The 19,101-nt window shown below is 45.2% G+C and overlaps 1 protein-coding gene across 1 annotated transcript in view; it reads right to left on the bottom strand.

The window, feature by feature from the left end:
* LOC138297135 (neuronal acetylcholine receptor subunit alpha-7-like) overlaps positions 1 to 19,101 on the bottom strand; it is a 2,137,462-nt gene that overhangs the window by 1,568,879 nt on the left and 549,482 nt on the right. The window lies entirely within an intron of this gene.

Here is a 19,101-nt window from a genome sequence, read left to right as displayed (position 1 = left end):
CAAGTTTTTTAATGTAGTGCCTCATGTTACCAAAGGAAGTTAGATACAAACAGAAAGCTGTGGGATAATTTTGTTTTTAAGGTCTAGCAACTTGGTTCTGCTTGGTTCTACTTTGTGGTGTTGCTGCAGCTTCTGTGTTTCAAGATACATTTCTGCACCATCTGTTTGCAGAAGAAGCAATGGATGAACCCCGGAGTAATGCAAAAGGAATATTGCTACGCTGACCTACGTTCTGTACTATCGGGAAGTCTCTAACATGCAGTTGTTTAACATGATGATTTTAAGAGCAGGTACTGTAAGAAATGTGTACAGCCGTGTAATTGGCATGACGTGTATGAATACAGCAGTGGAGTACAAAATATTATTAATTGTGGTTTTCAGTAGTGCAGATGTATGCTTTTTCAGTCTGTGTACCAGTCTAATTTTATCTCTGGTTGACAGGCGATTTTGATAATGAACAGATGTTGCCAGCTGCAATCTGAGTAGACAGACTGACACAGTCTTTGTGACTTCAGTGTTTAGCTTTGCTGCACCTCCCGTGATCATATTGTGTCCGAGGAAAGGTCAAACATTGTCATGGATACACAACATAAATCTGCTGTCCCTTAAGATACAGAGCGTGGCCTCTCTGAGTTCCCACTTCTGTTACTGTCTACTTATTCGGCTCCAGTTTGTGGTCACCATGTCTGCATCTCTTGAGTGTTTTTTTCATTGAGCATTGCTATGCCAGGTAACTAAAAACATTGACAAATCGAATAGATCTTGTTTAGGTGAGACCTATTGGCTTTGCCAATTCTTGCTGATGTGGGAGTCGGGAATCAAGCTCACTTCTTGATATGTGGTATGTGCGCTATCCAGCTGGTGCACGATGTGCAAAGAGATAAAACGCATTACCATTGACAAAGCCAGTAGCTCTCACATAGCCGAGACCAATTGGCATTGCCAATGCTTGTTTTTATTTGTGTCATGTTTTCGAAGGTTCAGGCGCACCACCGACAGAGTGAGGAAAGAAATAATAAAATGTAATCTGGTGTGAAAGCACTCTATCACGAGTGTATAAACGTAACTGCGCCATAATGATTAAGATAATCCGCCCCACTGTACATTAAATCCAAACACTTGTGGGCTGCACTTTAATAAATCACAAAACAGTCAGCCCTCATCTATGTAAAAGAGGTACTGTGTTAAAGCCAGAAGTAAGTTTAAATAAAGAAAACACTGGGCTCCTGTACTTTCCTAACATTCACAGCCTCGCAATGGCACAGACAGATACATGCAATAAAACAACAAAGAAGGAAACTCCAGTTTTTGGGAATAAAGAAGCATGTGCTTTGCTCCAATACCACACAGTAAAGTGAAGAATTTTAAGCAACTACAACATGACCAAATCTTAACTCAAAACCTGCAGTTTCCTGTCTACACAAATGTAAATGCACACATTATTAGTGATGCCACTGCGCAATGTCTCATTCTGCGCCTCATATATCTGTACACTCTTTTTTATTTCCCAAATTTGCAGGGCTGGATATGCACTACGAACATACAGAAGGAAAAAAAACACTGTGCACATGTGTGCATAGCTCTGTTGGCACAATCAATGTAGACCTGCTGCCATTACAAATTTGTTTTTCTTAGGTCGAGTGTAAGTGTTCAACCTCATTATAGGTTTAGTACACTTCTTATGGCTTAAAGCAATTTCATTTGTTGGTTGCAGTGTCCTTTAAAAATTCTTCCTCACTAGTGGTCAGTTGTACCTTTTTCTCCTTCCTTTTTCTGTTCAGAGCAGTGACCAAGTACTGTATTTGCTGTGACGGACTACTTTGGCATTTCTTTAGTCCTCCCTTTTCACTGTGGGTGTTTTAGGTTAGTAGCTGCCTTCGTTTTATTGCAGCATTCCGTTACTCCCACCTCCTCCCATGTTGCTGACATTTGTTTTGGCTTTATTTCAGTGCTCTCCTCACCTCTGGCTCCTGAAATAAGCTAATTTTACAAAAGAAACACCCAGTTGTTTAGCTCACTGATCACAAAAAGCCAAAATATGTCCTTTCTGGTATAATGTAGCTAAACTTAAAGCAATGATGCAAGACTTGCTTAGTCTCCCATCTGAAGTCTCTTCTCCAGGGCCCCTGTCTGCCAGCACTCAGGACATTGCACACAGGCCATTGCTTATCTGCTTTACTGGGGCCATAATCTTCTCAGTCTGCTCTGCTATTACCTTCATTAGAGCTTTGTTGAAATGCAAGGCAAGAATGCTCCTAAGACTTCATTCTGTTAAAATAAACAAATAATACTTTTCCAGCCTTATTTTCCATTGTCTCTCCTCAAAGGCTTGTGATTTCTGATGTCAGCAGCTGCCAGTGACCACCAAAACATGGCAGGAAAAGACAAAATTATGAGACAGGGTTGACCAATTTATGTGTCAAGAAAAGTCCAGTTATGAATGTATAATGCCAATAGCTCTAACTCAAGAAAATGTGACACTTATTGCATTGCAAATGCTTGTTTACTTTGGAGTTTGACATGGGGCTGAATAAAGATAGAAACAATATATGACAGCACTCACTTGTGATTCTCCTTATCCCCCCTAGGATCCTCTCTACGCCACCTGCAGTTCTGTAAAACTATATTTGCTCTACCTGCCAAGTCTTTCAGCATATGTCATTAGTCCATAACATTGGCACTACCGGGTCGTACACCAACCAATCAAGCAGTTGAATGTATCATCTGAGTCGGCTATGAGTGTGAGGTACTGCTAAGTAATGTGAAAAGTGATCCACGACTGGAACACCAAGAGTACTACAGTCAATCACAGTGAAGATGCAGAGAAATGCGAAGCGCTGATTTTCTATGAAATCTGCGTGCCCGTGTCTGAGACGTCTGGTAATAGGGATGTGTAGTAAACTCCACAAAATGGCAGTTGGCAGATTTTTTGCCAAACTCGCACTCCAAGCGGAGTGGGCAAAACTCTGCCAGTGGAGTGGAGTTTTCCGCCCACACCTAATTTGGAATTACCCAGCCACCGGAGGGACGGGGTAGGTGTACAGACTTCTTCTATGGTTAAAGGCAAGTAGAGCAGAAACTGAAGAGACAAATATATTTGTGTTAGCTTAAAACAAATATTATGGTTTGGGGTCAACAAGTACTTGCTTCTGATTGTACTAAACTTTTGAAGAAACAAATATTGTCTCAAGAAATGCAGAGACTCTATGACTGAGATTAGCCTATTAGCTTGCAGCTTTGCACATATTTTGCCATTCTTACTAGGCAGTACAACAACATGCCAGGAGCATTATGTGTTTATCTTTTTCAGAAAGGCTGTGGTACTTACAGTATTCCTTGATGGTGACATAACGGACCCCTTCATATCATAATATGGAGTCTGGCATCATAAGGGTCAATACCAAGTAAGCTATCTAGACCAGCACATTTATAATTAGAGATACATTTTATTGTTATTTCAAGTGTTGGGATCTCCACAAGAGCATTTTGCTGCACCTCATTCAAATTACAGAGTGGTTGAGTGTCTAGAAATTTACTGACGGTCCATATTGACGTGATCAGTCGTGTATAGAATTGTGCAGTTATGCTGAAAAGCTGGTGTGACCATAGTATGTGTAGCCTCTCTGGTGAATACTGTACTAGATGTATTGTGGTCTTTGCCCGATAGTCATGCTACACTTCCTTTTCAAAGGTCGAAGATACAAGCATTTTCCACCATCTTTCTATATTGATTTACAGAAAATCAGACTGTGTAAGAAGACGCGTTCGTGACTCTGAATAGATTTATTTAGGCATGTGACATCAAAGAAACACGCAGATGAAAAAGTTGAGCATATTAATTAAGATCAGTTGAAGAGACAAAATACCTAAATGCACCTTTTACACCTTGAATTGAAACCTATGGCTTTTACAATTTCTTCAGAAAAATCTCAGTATGGCAGATGCAGGGCAGATGCAGAAGAGGTACTGCAGGTTTAGTCACAAGTGTCCCTTTCTTTATTCCTAGAATCAAACTGCACTACCAAGTCTTATTATCCATAGCCTTGGCATGTACTGCTCACTTGTGAAGGGTTACTTCACCAAGATCTGAATTATATTGAGCAGCACTTTGTTCTTTCTCCCCAGACAGGGCCTTAAACTCCTGGCTAGGGGAGCTTAGGGATTCTTTCAATTGTGCCATGTCATCTGCCACCTCTAGACGTTTACCCGTGTCTCATCTCTATTGAGGGTTAAAGGATGGAAAAAAGAGGTAAGATGAGGCCATTAACATAGGTCAAGTGGATTGAGAAGGGTTCATTATTCTGAGTACTGATGTTAAACATGCTGGACAAGCTTGAAGAGAGTTCTTCTTCCTTTAGGAGGTTGGCTTGCCTGTCACCCTTCTCCCATTTTTTAAAAGGGTGTTAATTCTTCTGCCACATGAGTTTGGCTTTGTCTGGGAAGCAACTCCACTAGTCACACAGCTAACACCCACCAAACTGAACTGCAATGTCCTCTGTTACGAATACTTTTAGGCACCGACAACTCATCAAGATCGAAAGACATTTACTGTGCGTATTCCCATCTAACTTTAGTACAGCACAAACGTTTGTCAATCGGATAAAAATTCAGTCATACCAAAAAAAACACCTGGTAGTCGATTGTACACACTGGGCTGCTTGGATATCAGCTGAAGTGGCAGACAGCCCACACATTTTTCCAGAGTTTAAGATTATCAACAACTACACTCTACCACCAACAAAAGACAAAAATATAATACGAAGCATGGGCAAATTGGGACTGATATAATTGGGGCAGCTCTTTCATGATGGTACATTTCTTACATTAGAAAGGTTCCATGTGAACCACACAAAAACGATGTAGGGGACGCGCTGGAACTGTGTGGCGACAGGGGCGGGACCTGAGCCCCTTTAAATCTTGCATTGCGCGCCCGCTTCGTGGGACGCGCTGGAACTGTGTGGCGGCGGGGCGGGACCTGAGCCCCTTTAAATCTTGCATCGCATGCCCGCTTCGCGGGACGCACTGGAACTGTGTGGCGGCAGGGGCGGGACCTTAGCCCCTTTAAATCTTGCATCGCGTGCACGCTGCGCTGGATGCGCTGGAACTGTATGGCGGCAGGGGCGGGACCTGAGCCCCTTTAAATCTTGCATCGCATGCCCGCTCGCAGGATGCGCTGGAACTGTATGGTGGCAGGGGCGGGACCTGAGCCCCTTTAAATCTTGCATCGCATGCCGCTTCGCAGGATGCGCTGGAAGTGTGTGGCGACAGGGGCGGGACCTGAGCCCCTTTAAATCTTGCATCGTGCGCCCGCTTTGCGCGACGCGCCCGGGCAAAGGGCGGGCCAAGGGTGGGCCCATCCTGCACCCGTCAGCGCCTGGAAGAGGCCGGGCTGGGCGACATCTCTTTATTCTACATCTTGGGGGCCAGTGATAAGAACTTGAACCCATAGTAGTGAGGCCTGAGGAGTTTAAGTTTTTTGCAGGTGACGCGTATTATTGCAGTGCTTTAGCAGGGTTCCAGTTGGTGGGAATAGAGGGGCCAAGTGTGCATAAGTGAGTGTTTGATTAAGGAGCTTCCAGAAAAGCAAGAAACGTGACTGCTGGCTAAAAAAAGGGAAAAGATGGGCAGACGGAAGGGGGCGGTATCCCAGGAAAAACTTGGTAACAACAAAACCTTAGATGGATTTCTCCAAAAAGCTGTTGGAGCTCTAGAAAAGGAAATAGAGATGGTCGAGCGCCGTTTAACTGCCCCCATACCTTTGGCCACCAGTCGTCAATCATTATCCTTACCGCAAACTCCATTACAGCTTCTACACCCACAGATTGCTTTGGTTACCACTGTTGTGACTTTGGATGACGCCTCTGTAACATCTGAACCGGCATTGTTGATTCCGGGCCCCTCAAAGGATGTGTCTACACCCAACCTAGAGTCTAATACAAAAGGGAAAAGGAAACGTGGTGAGGCAAATTTAAGGAATAAGCGAGCTCACACTCTGAGCTCCTTCAATCCTGGACCCGCATCTGGGAACAAAGATTACATACTATCCCAAGAAAGCACTATTGAACGATCGGTATTTGACCGTATAATAGAACATATAAAAGAAGAGTTCTCCAAGAGGCTTCACCGTATAGTAACCTGTCTACAAGCCATTGAGGAGAAACTGGGAGGGCTTATTAAGTCTCAGCTGCTGGTCATTCCCCCCCAAGTGGATTCTCACTCTCATTGTCAATCTTTTCCTTTGAGTCAACCTTGTGTTAGTGACAGCAGGCTTCCCTCACTAATAGGTAAAAAAAAGAATTGCCTCGATCCCCTGTGTCAATCAGAGGGGGATCCAATTGACAGGTTGGCCATTACTCCAAAGGACAAGCGTCCCAAGGTTTTCGCCTCCTCCTCGAGGGGAACTGGAGGAACAGTTCTTTTTAATGATAAAGCAACAGAAATTCATAAAGCTAACTCTGCTCATGATCACCAACAATTAGGCCCCCTGGAGAAGGCGCAGACTAACGGTGGGTGCAGGTTGAGAGTTCTACATCTTCCACCGGAATCACGTCCATACGTTCTTGTCATCACAAATGTTCCTAAACTTAAAACTAACATCTCGGAATCCTTCACTAAACTGAAAAATAAGGTCATACATTGGCTACACATTAATGCCAGATTTGCATTTCACATGGTACCTTCAATATTAATGGTGAGGAGGGTAGGTTGGGTGGGTCCATTGGAGAAGCTTGGTATGGGGGATTGTATTGTCATCAATTTTGACTCACCTGCCCTCGTTCAGCAGCTTTCTCTAAACGCCTGTAAATCTAATCCCCCAGTGGGGGAAGTATCTCTGTGTAGACTTCAAGCTTTTTATCCCCAAGCAGTCATATCAGCCATTAGTGGGTCGTTATCAGCGCCCAGAGGCTCCTCCTGTTCTCAGCCGCAGCATGCCCCCCATTTAGGATGTAGATTTTCTTCATCCCCCCTTTCTGAGGTAGATTGATTCAAAGCCAGTCTCACACAGGGCTCACCTAAATTATTGGGAATTACGCATCTAGACAGGGATTATTTTATATCTAGAGCTAGTGGACCACGGGGATTAGGAATAAGTAGTCCAGAGGATGAGCAGACTGTTAATGCAGTTTTTAGAGGCCTCACACCAATCTCTCCACCCACCCAGATAGAACCCTGTAATCTGGAAATCAGCCAGATTTAATCCCGTTGTGAAATGAATGGGACGATCACCACCCCAGGAGCCTGTGAGGTGGGAGGAGCCCATGTGAGTAATCCAGCTTCGGAAACAATAGGTCCCAACAACTTTGGGACTATTCTATCCGTCATGGCATCTGATTTGAACATGACTGGCTCGGAACCTATTGGGGTGAGAGATCCTTTGGGAGACAAAATAGCGGGAAGTGCCAATGGGAACAGCCTAGCTATGATCGCAAGGGGTACTAAGCTTTCCTGCGCCACCCTACCTATTAGAGTGCAATCCCTGGCTGAAACATTGCAAGGCAGAGCAGATGTGTTAGAAACAGTTCTCAGCTAGAATATAACTGGGCTGGAGAACAAAATGCGAATTCCTGAATGGGGCCAATTTATAGACGAGCATAAGATATGTCTTTTCCAAGAAACATGGGCGTTGAAGCCCAAACATAGAATTGGTTTTAAAAGCTATTGGGTCTCAGCACGCAAGGTGACCTCTGGGGGACCCTCAAGTGGGTTGCTCATTTGGCTAAGTTGTTCCCTTAAGTGTCAGGTTGAAGTAGTAGATATGGGTTGTCCCGATTTACAGGGCTTAACAGTATCGACCCTTAAGGAGAAACTGCTCCTAATAATTAATATCTACAGTAGGAGTGTGGGTAGTAACTATGAGTCCAATGTTTTGACTATTTTGGACAGCCTTCTTTTCAGTAAAACTCCTACTCATTATATCTTAATTGCAGGGGATTTCAACGTTACTTTTGAGCCCTACTCTTTGGCCCAAGAATTATATAAAGAAGAGGATGCCTATTGGGCCATCCCACAATTGGTGTTGAGCAAAAGATCCAGAATGAATAGAACAGCTCATCAAGTTGCTGACATCACACTCGCACATGGTCTTCGGGCCTGTAATGGCCGCTCCCGCTCAGACGCTAATCCCCATTTCACCTTTAGGCGTGGAGCCCATAAGAGTCAGATTGATTCCATTTTATTTGACATTCGACTGTGGGGTCATATGGTTGACATGAGGGTCCTAGAACATGAGGAAAGTGCCATGACCCACTGATCCTATCGATCAGGGGTCTGCTACCTCTACTTGAAGCTCCTTACCATAAGGTATATGAACAGCAGCTTGCTCTGACAAATAATAGATGTAAGGTCAAATGAGAGTCTGTTAATACCTCCTTAGGTTCTCTCACATAAATATACAGTTTATTGGCAGACCAAATGGAGCATATGCTTTTGTATTCAGAGGATGGCGGTGGGCTTTTAGTAGTTCACACAGAGCTATTCAACTTCTTAAAGCAATTCTTTACCAAAGAGATTGTTAGTAAATCAAGAATTAGTGCAGCGCAAGGTGGTTTAGCAACACATGCAGGGAAGCACAGCATAAGTTATTGAGAGCCCTGAGAGGGGGACATACAGAGCATATAAGACAATCAAGGAAGGACTACAAGCAGGAACTTCGCAGGGCGCCCAGGAGCTGGGAGGAGTCCAGATGGGCGGCCCTTCTGGAGTCTGAAAAAGTTAACGACACTTCTAGATTCTGGAAACTGATTGCAGACGATAGCGGGGTTCCCTGTCTCCAGACTGGTACTTCAATCCTTCCCGCAGTGTGGGCCGAGCACTTCAGCCGATTATATTCAGGACCAGCTGAAGTTATTTCTAGGGAACCGGATGATATCACGATTTCCGGGGCCACCCCAATTAAATTTACCTTAGCAGAACCCAAGGCTGCAATAGTCTCATTGAATTGGGGAAAGGCTCCGGGTCCTGATAAAATTCCCGGTGACCTTTATAATACAAGACCTGATATATGGGCCCCTTATTTGAATCTGGTCTGTAATGCAGTTGCTGCAGGAGCTCCTGTCCCGCACTCCTGGAAGGGTCCGGAGATAGTTCCTCTTTTTAAAAAAGGTAGTCCCTGCGATCCTGCTAATTACCGTCCAATATGTTTACTTGATCATTACCAAAAAATCTTTGCAAAGCAAGTCCTATTCCATCTTGAAGAATGGATTTCAGAGTCTGAAGCCATTTCTTATCTACAGGCAGGGTTTAGACCCGCAGTCAGTACCATAGATCAAGTCCTGAGGTTCCTAGCAATCAAATGAAAGACTGTGGAAGTAGGAGGGGGAAATTTGTATGTGGTTTTTATTGACCTTAGTGCCGCATTGGATCTGGTTCCCAGGAATTTGCTATGGCTAACATTATCTAACATGGGCGTTCCCAAAGGTCCCCTGAAACGTATTGTTCGACTGCACAAGAATACCTATGCACAAATTAGGAGCAGTAAGGACGACGATCTAACAGACCCAGTTGCTATCAAAAGAGGAGTTAGGCAAGGTTATGTTCTAGCCCCTACCCTCTTTCTGCTATATATAAATAATTGCATCAAATACTTAGCAAACTGTATCAATGACTTGCCTAAGCTGGCAGGGAAGAAAGTTCTGTGTTTGCTTTACGCGGACGATACTATCCTGCTAGCTAAAACATCTATGGGAATCCAAAATTTGGTCAACCAATTCTGCGCATTCTGTATAGATTATGGGCTGGACGTTAATGTTAAGAAAACAAAACTTATAATATACAGTGCCCCGAAAAAGAGAATAAAAACAAATATAGTAATGAACTCAATCCTTCTGGAGAGTGTCTCGGAGTACGATTATCTGGGCATTAGGCTATCAGACTTGGGCAATTGGGATGCAGCTATTAGAAAAGGGGCCCTCATTATAAGTCAAAGAGGTAGGGCACTAGAACGCAAGGCAAGAGCTGCAGTGACCCTCCCTCTGAACCCCATCTCCGAAATATATAAAGTCCAAGTCCGTGCTGCTGCCTTGTATGGAGCGGAACTTTGGGGTTCCTATAGATAATTGGATGTCTTACAAACTAAAGAAAATCATTTTCTCAGACATATATCCAGGTTAGGGAAGGGCACACCAATGATCCCTCTCAGACTCGACTTAGGATTAAATAGTATTAAAGATACAGCGGGTCTGAGACCGCTTTTATATTGGATCCGACTATGGAAAACGGAAGAACTGGAACCTTTTAGAGTGGCAATCAAAGGACTTATAACACCCCAACAGGGATGGGAAAAAGTTAGTTGGTTGAGGGAGATGAAATCAGATTGGGATAAGCTGGGTTTCCCCCACTATTGGAAGAGCCCTGAGTTGATCCCTGCTAATGCCAGGCTACTGGTTAAAGGGAGATATTGGGGGAAAGTCAACGACGAGTCCTTTCATTGTAACGGGATAGGCCGGTTGACCGCAGACTTTTTGCTGGTCAAACACGACCCCCGGCCTGAGAATTGTTTGGACCTCCCTATACCCGCACGTGCCCGTGCTCTATTCCTCCAGCTTAGATACGGTACTCTATTAGTTAACAGTTTCATGGCCTGATGGTCGACAAGCAGCCGCAAGGCTGACAAATGTATAAATTGCCACTCATGCAAGGAAACATCAGGTGTGGAGAATGCTGTCTTTTCTTTTGCTCCAGGTGCCATTTTGATTTGCCAGTACCCTGCTGTTAAGTCAAAGGTACTTAAGAATTTGGCAGCACCTAATTTGTCTATCAGTTCATCAGCTCTAGGAATGGGATGGGCATCTGTCTTGGTGACAGAATTAAGTCCTCTGTAGTCCACACAAAACCTCATCTCTCTCTTTCCATCTTTGGTGTGAGGTTTGGGGACTAAGACCACTGGGCTAGCCCAGGGGCTGTCAGAGTGCTCAATTACTCCCAATTCCAGCATCTTGTGAACTTCCACCTTGATGCTTTCCTTAACTTGGTCAGACTGTCTGAATATTTTGTTTTTGACAGGCATGCTGTCTCCTGTGTCCACATCATGGGTACACAGGTGTGTCTGACCAGGGGTTAGGGAAAAGAGCTCAGCAAACTGTTGCAGGACCTTCCTACAATCAGATTGCTGTTGGTCAGAGAGGGTGTCTGAATAGATCACTCCATCAACTGAGCCATCCTTAGGGTTTGATGAGAGAAGATCATGGAGAGGTTCACTCTCAGCTTCCTGATCCTCATCTGTTACCATCAACAGATTCACATCAGCCCTGTCATGGAAGAGCTTGAGGCGGTTCACATGGATCACCCTCTTGGGGCTCCTGCTAGTGCCTAGGTCCACCAGGTAGGTGACCTGACTCTTCTTCTCTAGCACTGGGTAAGGGCCACTCCATCTGTCCTGGAGTGCCCTGGGAGCCACAGGCTCTAGAACCCAGACTTTCTGCCCTGGTTGAAATTCAACCAGTGCAGCCTTTTGGTCATACCAAAACTTCTGGAGCTTTTGGCTGGCCTCAAGGTTTTTACTTGCCTTTTCCATGTACTCTGCCATCCTTGAGCGAAGGCCAAGTACATAGTTCACTATGTCTTGTTTAGGCTCATGAAGAGGTCTCTCCCAGCCTTCTTTCACAAGAGCTAGTGGTCCCCTTACAGGGTGGCCAAACAGAAGTTCAAAGGGTGAGAACCCTACTCCCTTCTGAGGCACCTCTCTGTAAGCGAAAAGCAGACATGGCAAGAGGACATCCCATCTCCTTTTGAGTTTTTCTGGGAGCCCCATGATCATGCCCTTTAATGTCTTGTTGAATCTCTCAACAAGGCCATTAGTTTGTGGATGATAGGGTGTAGTGAATTTATAAGTCACTCCACACTCATTCCACATGTGTTTCAGGTATGCTGACATGAAGTTGGTACCTCTGTCAGACACCACCTCCTTAGGGAAGCCCACTCTGGTAAAGATACCAATGAGGGCCTTGGCTACTGCAGGGGCAGTAGTCGACCTAAGGGGAATAGCTTCAGGATACCTAGTAGCATGATCCACTACTACTAGTATGTACATATTTCCTGAGGCTGTGGGAGGTTCAAGTGGACCCACTATCTCCACACCCACTCTTTCAAAGGGGACCCCCACCACTGGAAGTGGAATGAGGGGGGCCTTTGGATGTCCACCTGTCTTACCACTGGCTTGACAGGTGGTACAGGAGACACAAAACTCCTTAACTTTCTGGGACATGTTGGGCCAGTAGAAGTGGTTGACTAGTTTCTCCCACGTCTGGGTTTGTCCCAAATGCCCAGCAAGGGGAATATCATGGGCTAAGGTCAGTATGAACTCTCTGAACGCTTGAGGCACTACCACTCCCCTAGTGGCACCAGGTTTGGGATCTCTTGCCTCAGTGTACAGGAGCCCATCTTCCCAATAGACCCTATGTGTTCCAGTTTTCTTGCCATTGGACTCTTCAGCAGCTTGCTGCCTAAGGCCTTCAAGAGAGGGACAGGTTTCTTGCCCCTTACACAACTGCTCCCTTGAGGGCCCCCCTGGGCCTAAGAGCTCAACCTGATAAGGTTCTAACTCCATAGGCTCAGTTCCCTCAGAGGGCAGAACTTCTTCATGAGAAGAGAGGTTCTCTTTTTGTTGTTGTGTTGCAGCTGGTTTCCCAGTTGGCTTTCCTTTTCTCTTGGTAGGCTGGGCCCTTTTTCCAGACTCCAGCTCTACTTTTTCACCCTGAGCCTTGCACTGTGCCCTTGTCTTGACACACACCAGTTCAGGGATACCCAGCATGGCTGCATGGGTTTTCAGTTCTACCTCAGCCCATGCTGAGGACTCCAGGTCATTTCCAAGCAAACAGTCTACTGGGATATTTGAGGAGACCACCACCTGTTTCAGGCCATTGACCCCTCCCCACTCTAAAGTTACCATAGCCATGGGATGTACTTTAGTCTGATTGTCAGCGTTGGTGACTGGATAAGTTTGTCCAGCCAGGTATTGACCAGGGGAAACCAGTTTCTCTGTCACCATGGTGACACTGGCACCTGTATCCCTTAGGCCTTCTACGCTTGTCCCATTAATTAAGAGCTGCTGCCTGTATTTTTGCATATTAGGAGGCCAGGCAGCCAGTGTGGCTAAATCCACCCCACCCTCAGAGACTAATGTAGCTTCAGTGTGACACCTGATTTGCTATGGGCACACTGTTGATCCCACTTGGAGACTAGCCATTCCAGTGTTAGCTGGAGTGGAGTTAGAAGTGGTAGTTTTCTTGGGGCAGGCCTTATCTCCAGTTTGGTTTCCAGGCTGATTACAGCTACGACACCAGGCCTTTTTGGGATCAAAGTTTTTACCCTTGTACCCAAAATTGTTTTGTGAAGAGGCTCTGGGCCCACCCTCCTGTGCAGGTTTTTGGGGGCCTGAAGAAGACTCTTTACTATTTTTGTTTTTGGATGTCTCAACACTCTTCCCCTGGGGAGGTTTTGTGACCCCTTTCTTTTGGTCACCCCCTGTGGTAGTCTTGGTCACCCTAGTCTTGACCCAATGGTCCGCCTTCTTTCCCAATTCTTGGCGAGAAATTGGTCCTAGGCCTACCAGATGCTGATGCAGTTTATCATTTGAACAATTACTTAACAGGTGTTCTTTCACAAATAAATTGTACAGCCCATCATAATTATTAACACCACTGCCTTGAATCCAACCATCCAGTGTTTTCACTGAGTAGTCCACAAAATCAACCCAGGTCTGGCTCGAGGTTTTTTGAGCACCCCTGAATCTAATTCTATACTCCTCAGTGGAGAATCCAAAGCCCTCAATCAGGGCTCCCTTCATGAGGTCATAAGATTCTGCATCTTTTCCAGAGAGTGTGAGGAGTCTATCCCTACACTTTCCAGTGAACATTTCCCAAAGGAGAGCACCCCAGTGGGATTTGTTCACTTTTCTGGTTACACAAGCCCTCTCAAAAGCTGTGAACCATTTGGTGATGTCATCACCATCTTCATATTTAGTTACAATCCCTTTAGGGATTTTCAACATGTCAGGAGAATCTCTGACCCTAGTTATGTCGCTGCCACCATTGATGGGTCCTAGGCCCATCTCTTGTCTTTCCCTTTCTATGGCTAGGATCTGTCTTTCCAAAGCCAATCTTTTGGCCATCCTGGCTAGCTGGATGTCCTCTTCACTGGAGTTATCCTCAGTGATTTCAGAGATGTTGGTCCCTCCTGTGAGGGAAGCAGCATCTCTGACTACTATATTTGGAGACAGGGCTTGAGAGGCCCTGTTCTCCCTAGTTAGGACTGGTAGGGGGGAATTTCCCTCCAAGTCACTATCTTCATCCTCTGTGTTGCCATCCTCAGAGGGGTTGGCCTTTTCAAACTCTGCCAAAAGCTCCTGGAGCTGTAGTTTGGAAGGTCTGGGGCCCATTGTTATTTTCTTTATTTTACAGAGTGACCTTAGCTCCCTCATCTTAAGATGGAGGTAAGGGGTGGTGTCGAGTTCCACCACATTCATCAATGTACTAGACATTATGCTTCTAAAAGTTGGAATACTTTTTTAAGAATCTAAAACTAGTTCTAGGTTCTAATTCAAGCTTTCACAAAACTTTTAAACTCTAAAAGGAAATGCTAAACAGGGACTAACACAAGGCCCTAGCAGGACTTTTAAGAATTTAGAAAAATAGCTCAAATTGCAAAAATCAATTTCTAAAGACAATTTTTGGAATTTGTCGTGTGATCAGGTATTGGCTGAGTAGTCCGGCAAATGCAAAGTCTTGTACCCCACCGCTGATCCACCAATGTAGGAAGTTGGCTCTGTATGCACTATTTCAAAGTAAGGAATAGTATGCACAGAGTCCAAGGGTTCCCCTTAGAGGTAAGATAGTGGCAAAAAGAGATAATACTAATGCTCTATTTTGTGGTAGTGTGGTCGAGCAGTAGGCTTATCGAAGGAGTAGTGTTAAGCATTTGTTGTACATACACACAGCCAATAAATGAGGAACACACACTCAGAAACAATTCCAGGCCAATAGGTTTTTGTTATAGAAAAATATATTTTCTTAGTTTATTTTAAGAACCACAGGTTCAAATTCTACATGTAATATCTCATTTGAAAGGTATTGCAGGTAAGTACTTTAGGAACTTTGAATAATCACAATAGCATATATACTTTTTACAACATAAAACACATTTAGCTGTTTTAAAAGTGGACACAGTGCAATTTTGACAGTTCCTGGGGGAGGTAAAGTAATGTTAGTTCTTGCAGGTAAGTAAACCACCTACGGGGTTCAAACTGGGGTCCAAGGTAGCCCACCGTTGGGGGTTCAGAGCAACCCCAAAGTTACCACACCAGCAGCTCAGGGCCGGTCAGGTGCAGAGTTCAAAGTGGTGCCCAAAATGCATAGGCTTCAATGGAAAAAAGGGGGTGCCCTGGTTCCAGTCTGCCAGCAGGTAAGTACCCGAGTCTTTGGAGGGCAGACCAGGGGGGTTTTGTAGGGCACCGGGGGGACACAAGCTCACACAAAAAGTACACCCTCAGCGGCACTGGGGCGGCCGGGTGCAGTGTGCAAACACGCATCGGGTTTTCAATAGGTTTCAATGGGAGACCAAGGGGTCTCTTCAGTGATGCAGGCAGGCAAGGGGGGGGCTCCTCGGGGTAGCCACCACCTGGGCAAGGGAGAGGGCCTCCTGGGGGTCACTCCTGCACTGGAGTTCCGATCCTTCAGGTGCTGGGGGCTGCGGGTGCAGGGTCTTTTCCAGCCGTCGGGATTTTAGAGTCAGGCAGTCGCGTCAGGGGGAGCCTGGGGATTCCCTCTGCAGGCGTCGCTGTGGGGGCTCAGGGGGGACAACTTTGGTTACTCACAGTCCCGGAGTCGTCGGAGGGTCCTCCCTGAGGTGTTGGTTCTCCACCAGTCGAGTCGGGGTCGCCGGGTGCAGTGTTGCAAGTCTCATGCTTCTTGCGGGGATTGCAGGGGTCTTTAAATCTGCTCCTCTGGATACAAAGTTGCAGTCTTTGTTGAACAGGGCCGCTGTTCTCTGGAGTTTCTTGTTCTCTTGGAAGCAGGGCAGTCTTCTGAGGATTCAGAGGTCGCTGGTCCCAGGGAAAGCGTCCCTGGAGCAGTTTTCTTCTGAGGGCAGGAGACAGGCCGGTAGGACTGGGGCCAAAGCAGTTGGTATCTTCTTTCTTCTTCTGCAGGGGTTTTTCAGCTCAGCAGTCCTCTTCTTCGGTAAGTTGCAGGAATCTAAATTCTTAGGTTCAGGGGAGCCCTTAAATACTAAATTTAAGGGCGTGTTTAGGTCTGGGGGGTTAGTAGCCAATGGCTACTAGCCCTGAGGGTGAGTACACCCTCTTTGTGCCTCCTCCCAAGGGGAGGGGGTCACATTCCTATCCCTATTGGGGGGATCCTCCATCTGCAAGATGGAGGATTCCTAAAAGTCAGAGTCACTTCAGCTCAGGTTGCCTTAGGGGCTGTCCTGACTGGCCAGTGACTCCTCCTTGTTTTTCTCATTATCTCCTCCGGTCTTGCCGCCAAAAGTGGGGCCGTGGCCGGAGGGGGCGGGCAACTCCACTAGCTGGAATGCCCTGTGGCGCTGGAACAAAGGGGGTGAGCCTTTGAGGCTCACCGCCAGGTGTTACAGCTCCTGCAAGGGGGAGGTGATAGCATCTCCACCCAGTGCAGGCTTTGTTACTAGCCACAGAGTGACAAAGGCACTCTCCCCATGTGGCCAGCAACATGTCTCGACTGTGGCAGGCTGCTAAAACCAGTCAGCCTACACAGGTAGTTGGTTAAGGTTTCAGGGGGCACCTCTAAGGTGCCCTCTGGGGTGTATTTCAGAATAAAATGTACACTGGCATCAGTGTGCATTTATTGTGCTGAGAAGTTTGATACCAAACTTCCCAGTTTTCAGTGTAGCCATTATGGTGCTGTGGAGTTCGTGCTTGACAGACTCCCAGACCATATACTCTTATGGCTACCCTGCACTTACAGTGTCTAAGGTTTTGCTTAGACACTGTAGGGGCACAGTGCTCATGCACTGGTGCCCTCACCTATGGTATAGTGCACCCTGCCTTCGGGCTGTAAGGCCTGCTAGAGGGGTGACTTATCTATACTGAATAGGCAGTGTGAGGTTGGCATGGCACCCTGAGGGGAGTGCCATGTCGACTTACTCGTTTTGTCCTCACCAGCACACACAAGCTGGCAAGCAGTGTGTCTGTGCTGAGTGAGGGGTCCCCAGGGTGGCATAAGATATGCTGCAGCCCTTAGAGACCTTCCCTGGCATCAGGGCCCTTGGTACCAGAGGTATCAGTTACAAGGGACTTACCTGGATGCCAGGGTGTGCCAACTGTGTAAAAAAAAAGTACAGGTTAGGGAAAGAACACTGGTGCTGGGGCCTGGTTAGCAGGCCTCAGCACACTTTCAAATCAAAACATAGCATCAGCAAAGGCAAAACGTCAGGGGGTAACCATGCCAAGGAGGCATTTCCTTACACCTCTCATGAATGATTTTATTTGAGAAGTTGTGGTTTCAAAAGTGTACATATATGTATGTTTAGTTTAAAGTATACGGCACTTTATATCTTATATAGATAAGATTAGAAATGTATTAGCTCACAAACTGTTTTTGTTAAACTGCACTGGCAAATGGCATTCAACAAGGTGAGGAAGCAATAAGTCAGGAGGGCTTCTTGTCACTTGTTTTAGTCTTTTAAGGAATGTATCAATGTTATTTGTTTTACTGATGGCTATGAGTTTTATCTTTTGTATGTATGGTTGTTTTATTGCATTTTAATGGTCTAATTCTTGACCGAATAAACAATAAAGTAAAAGATGTAGATGTATTTACATGCTTCTGTATTTGTAAAGTATGTTGGTACCCTTTCCCCAGGAAACCACTAGAGCTCTAGCCTTTAACATTAATTAGCTATGTGACAGACTAAAGAGGGTGTGTCTCAAAATGAAATCACTCCTGCGCTGAACGTGCTATTGTAACTAATAACCAGATGTACCAACATTTGGAATACCGATTTCCTAATTGTGATTATCTCCAAATTGCAATTTCTTTATTCCAAATAGTGATACCTAGTAGGTCGCAATTATCCTACCTCATCCTACCTCATGAATAATAATTTGTGACCCATTAGGAATCCAGGGATAGTAGCCTGCTGGGGTCAGCAGACCACATCTGTGATTGTTTTTAAATAAAGCAATTTTATTTTCATTTAAAATGCAGCCAGTTTTCCTTAAAGGAAAGAGGGATTGCATTTAAAAAACAAAAAATTAAATGTTTACGTTTGATTTTTTGACAGCAGGCAGTATTCTGTTGGACCACTGCCTGCTCTTTAAAATATTATCTTAACATTCTCAAAGGGGTAGGGGTCCTCTGGGACCCCTTCCCATTGCAAATGGGTTGCCTCCAATTTGGAATTGATGGTGAAGTATTACTGTTTTGCAATCGCCAAACAATAACGCATATCATCTCACTTTGGTATTTGAAAGTGATGCCCAATACACTCCCCTTCCAAATACCAAATCGGTATGTATTTGCAATCCCAAAGAGCAATTCGGTAAAATGTTACTGAAATCAGTTTGGGATTAATACATACCAAAATGCTGTTTGCTAATTCAAATAGGCTTTATACTTCAGGCCCCTAATTCCCGCAAGCTGGGAGGTTGACACTGGGGAGACTATGGATGCTATGATGTGCCAATACTAATGCACACAAACTAAAACGTTCAGCTACAAACACAAACTCATTCATTTTAAGTTCCTAAACATGCCACACTGTACTCTCAAATTTCTCAACAGATAGACCCAACACAACCCTCACGCTGATACAGGTGCTTGACAAGCCTGGCTGACTTTGTGCATTTGACATGAAACTTATATTCAGATTGACCATATAAAAGGGAAAATAACCACTGCACAGATCGAGAACCCCTGGGGAAGAAGCCCTACTCAAGCAACAACCACATTCCTTGTCAGGGTAAAACACAAAAGCCATTAAAGTATCTTGTGCTTCACTCTCTGGTAGCTTGGCACAAAAGCAGTCAGGCTGAACTTAGAGACAATGGCTGAAGTATTTATACAGCATACAAACAGTAAGTAACAACCTAACACAAGTAAAATCCCAGACCAATTCAGGAAAAATTGTTTA

This window comes from Pleurodeles waltl, chromosome 1_2 (genome assembly GCF_031143425.1).
Source record: "Pleurodeles waltl isolate 20211129_DDA chromosome 1_2, aPleWal1.hap1.20221129, whole genome shotgun sequence".
NCBI classification, from domain to species: domain Eukaryota; kingdom Metazoa; phylum Chordata; class Amphibia; order Caudata; family Salamandridae; genus Pleurodeles; species Pleurodeles waltl.
This window is presented reverse-complemented; position numbering and strand designations above follow the sequence as displayed.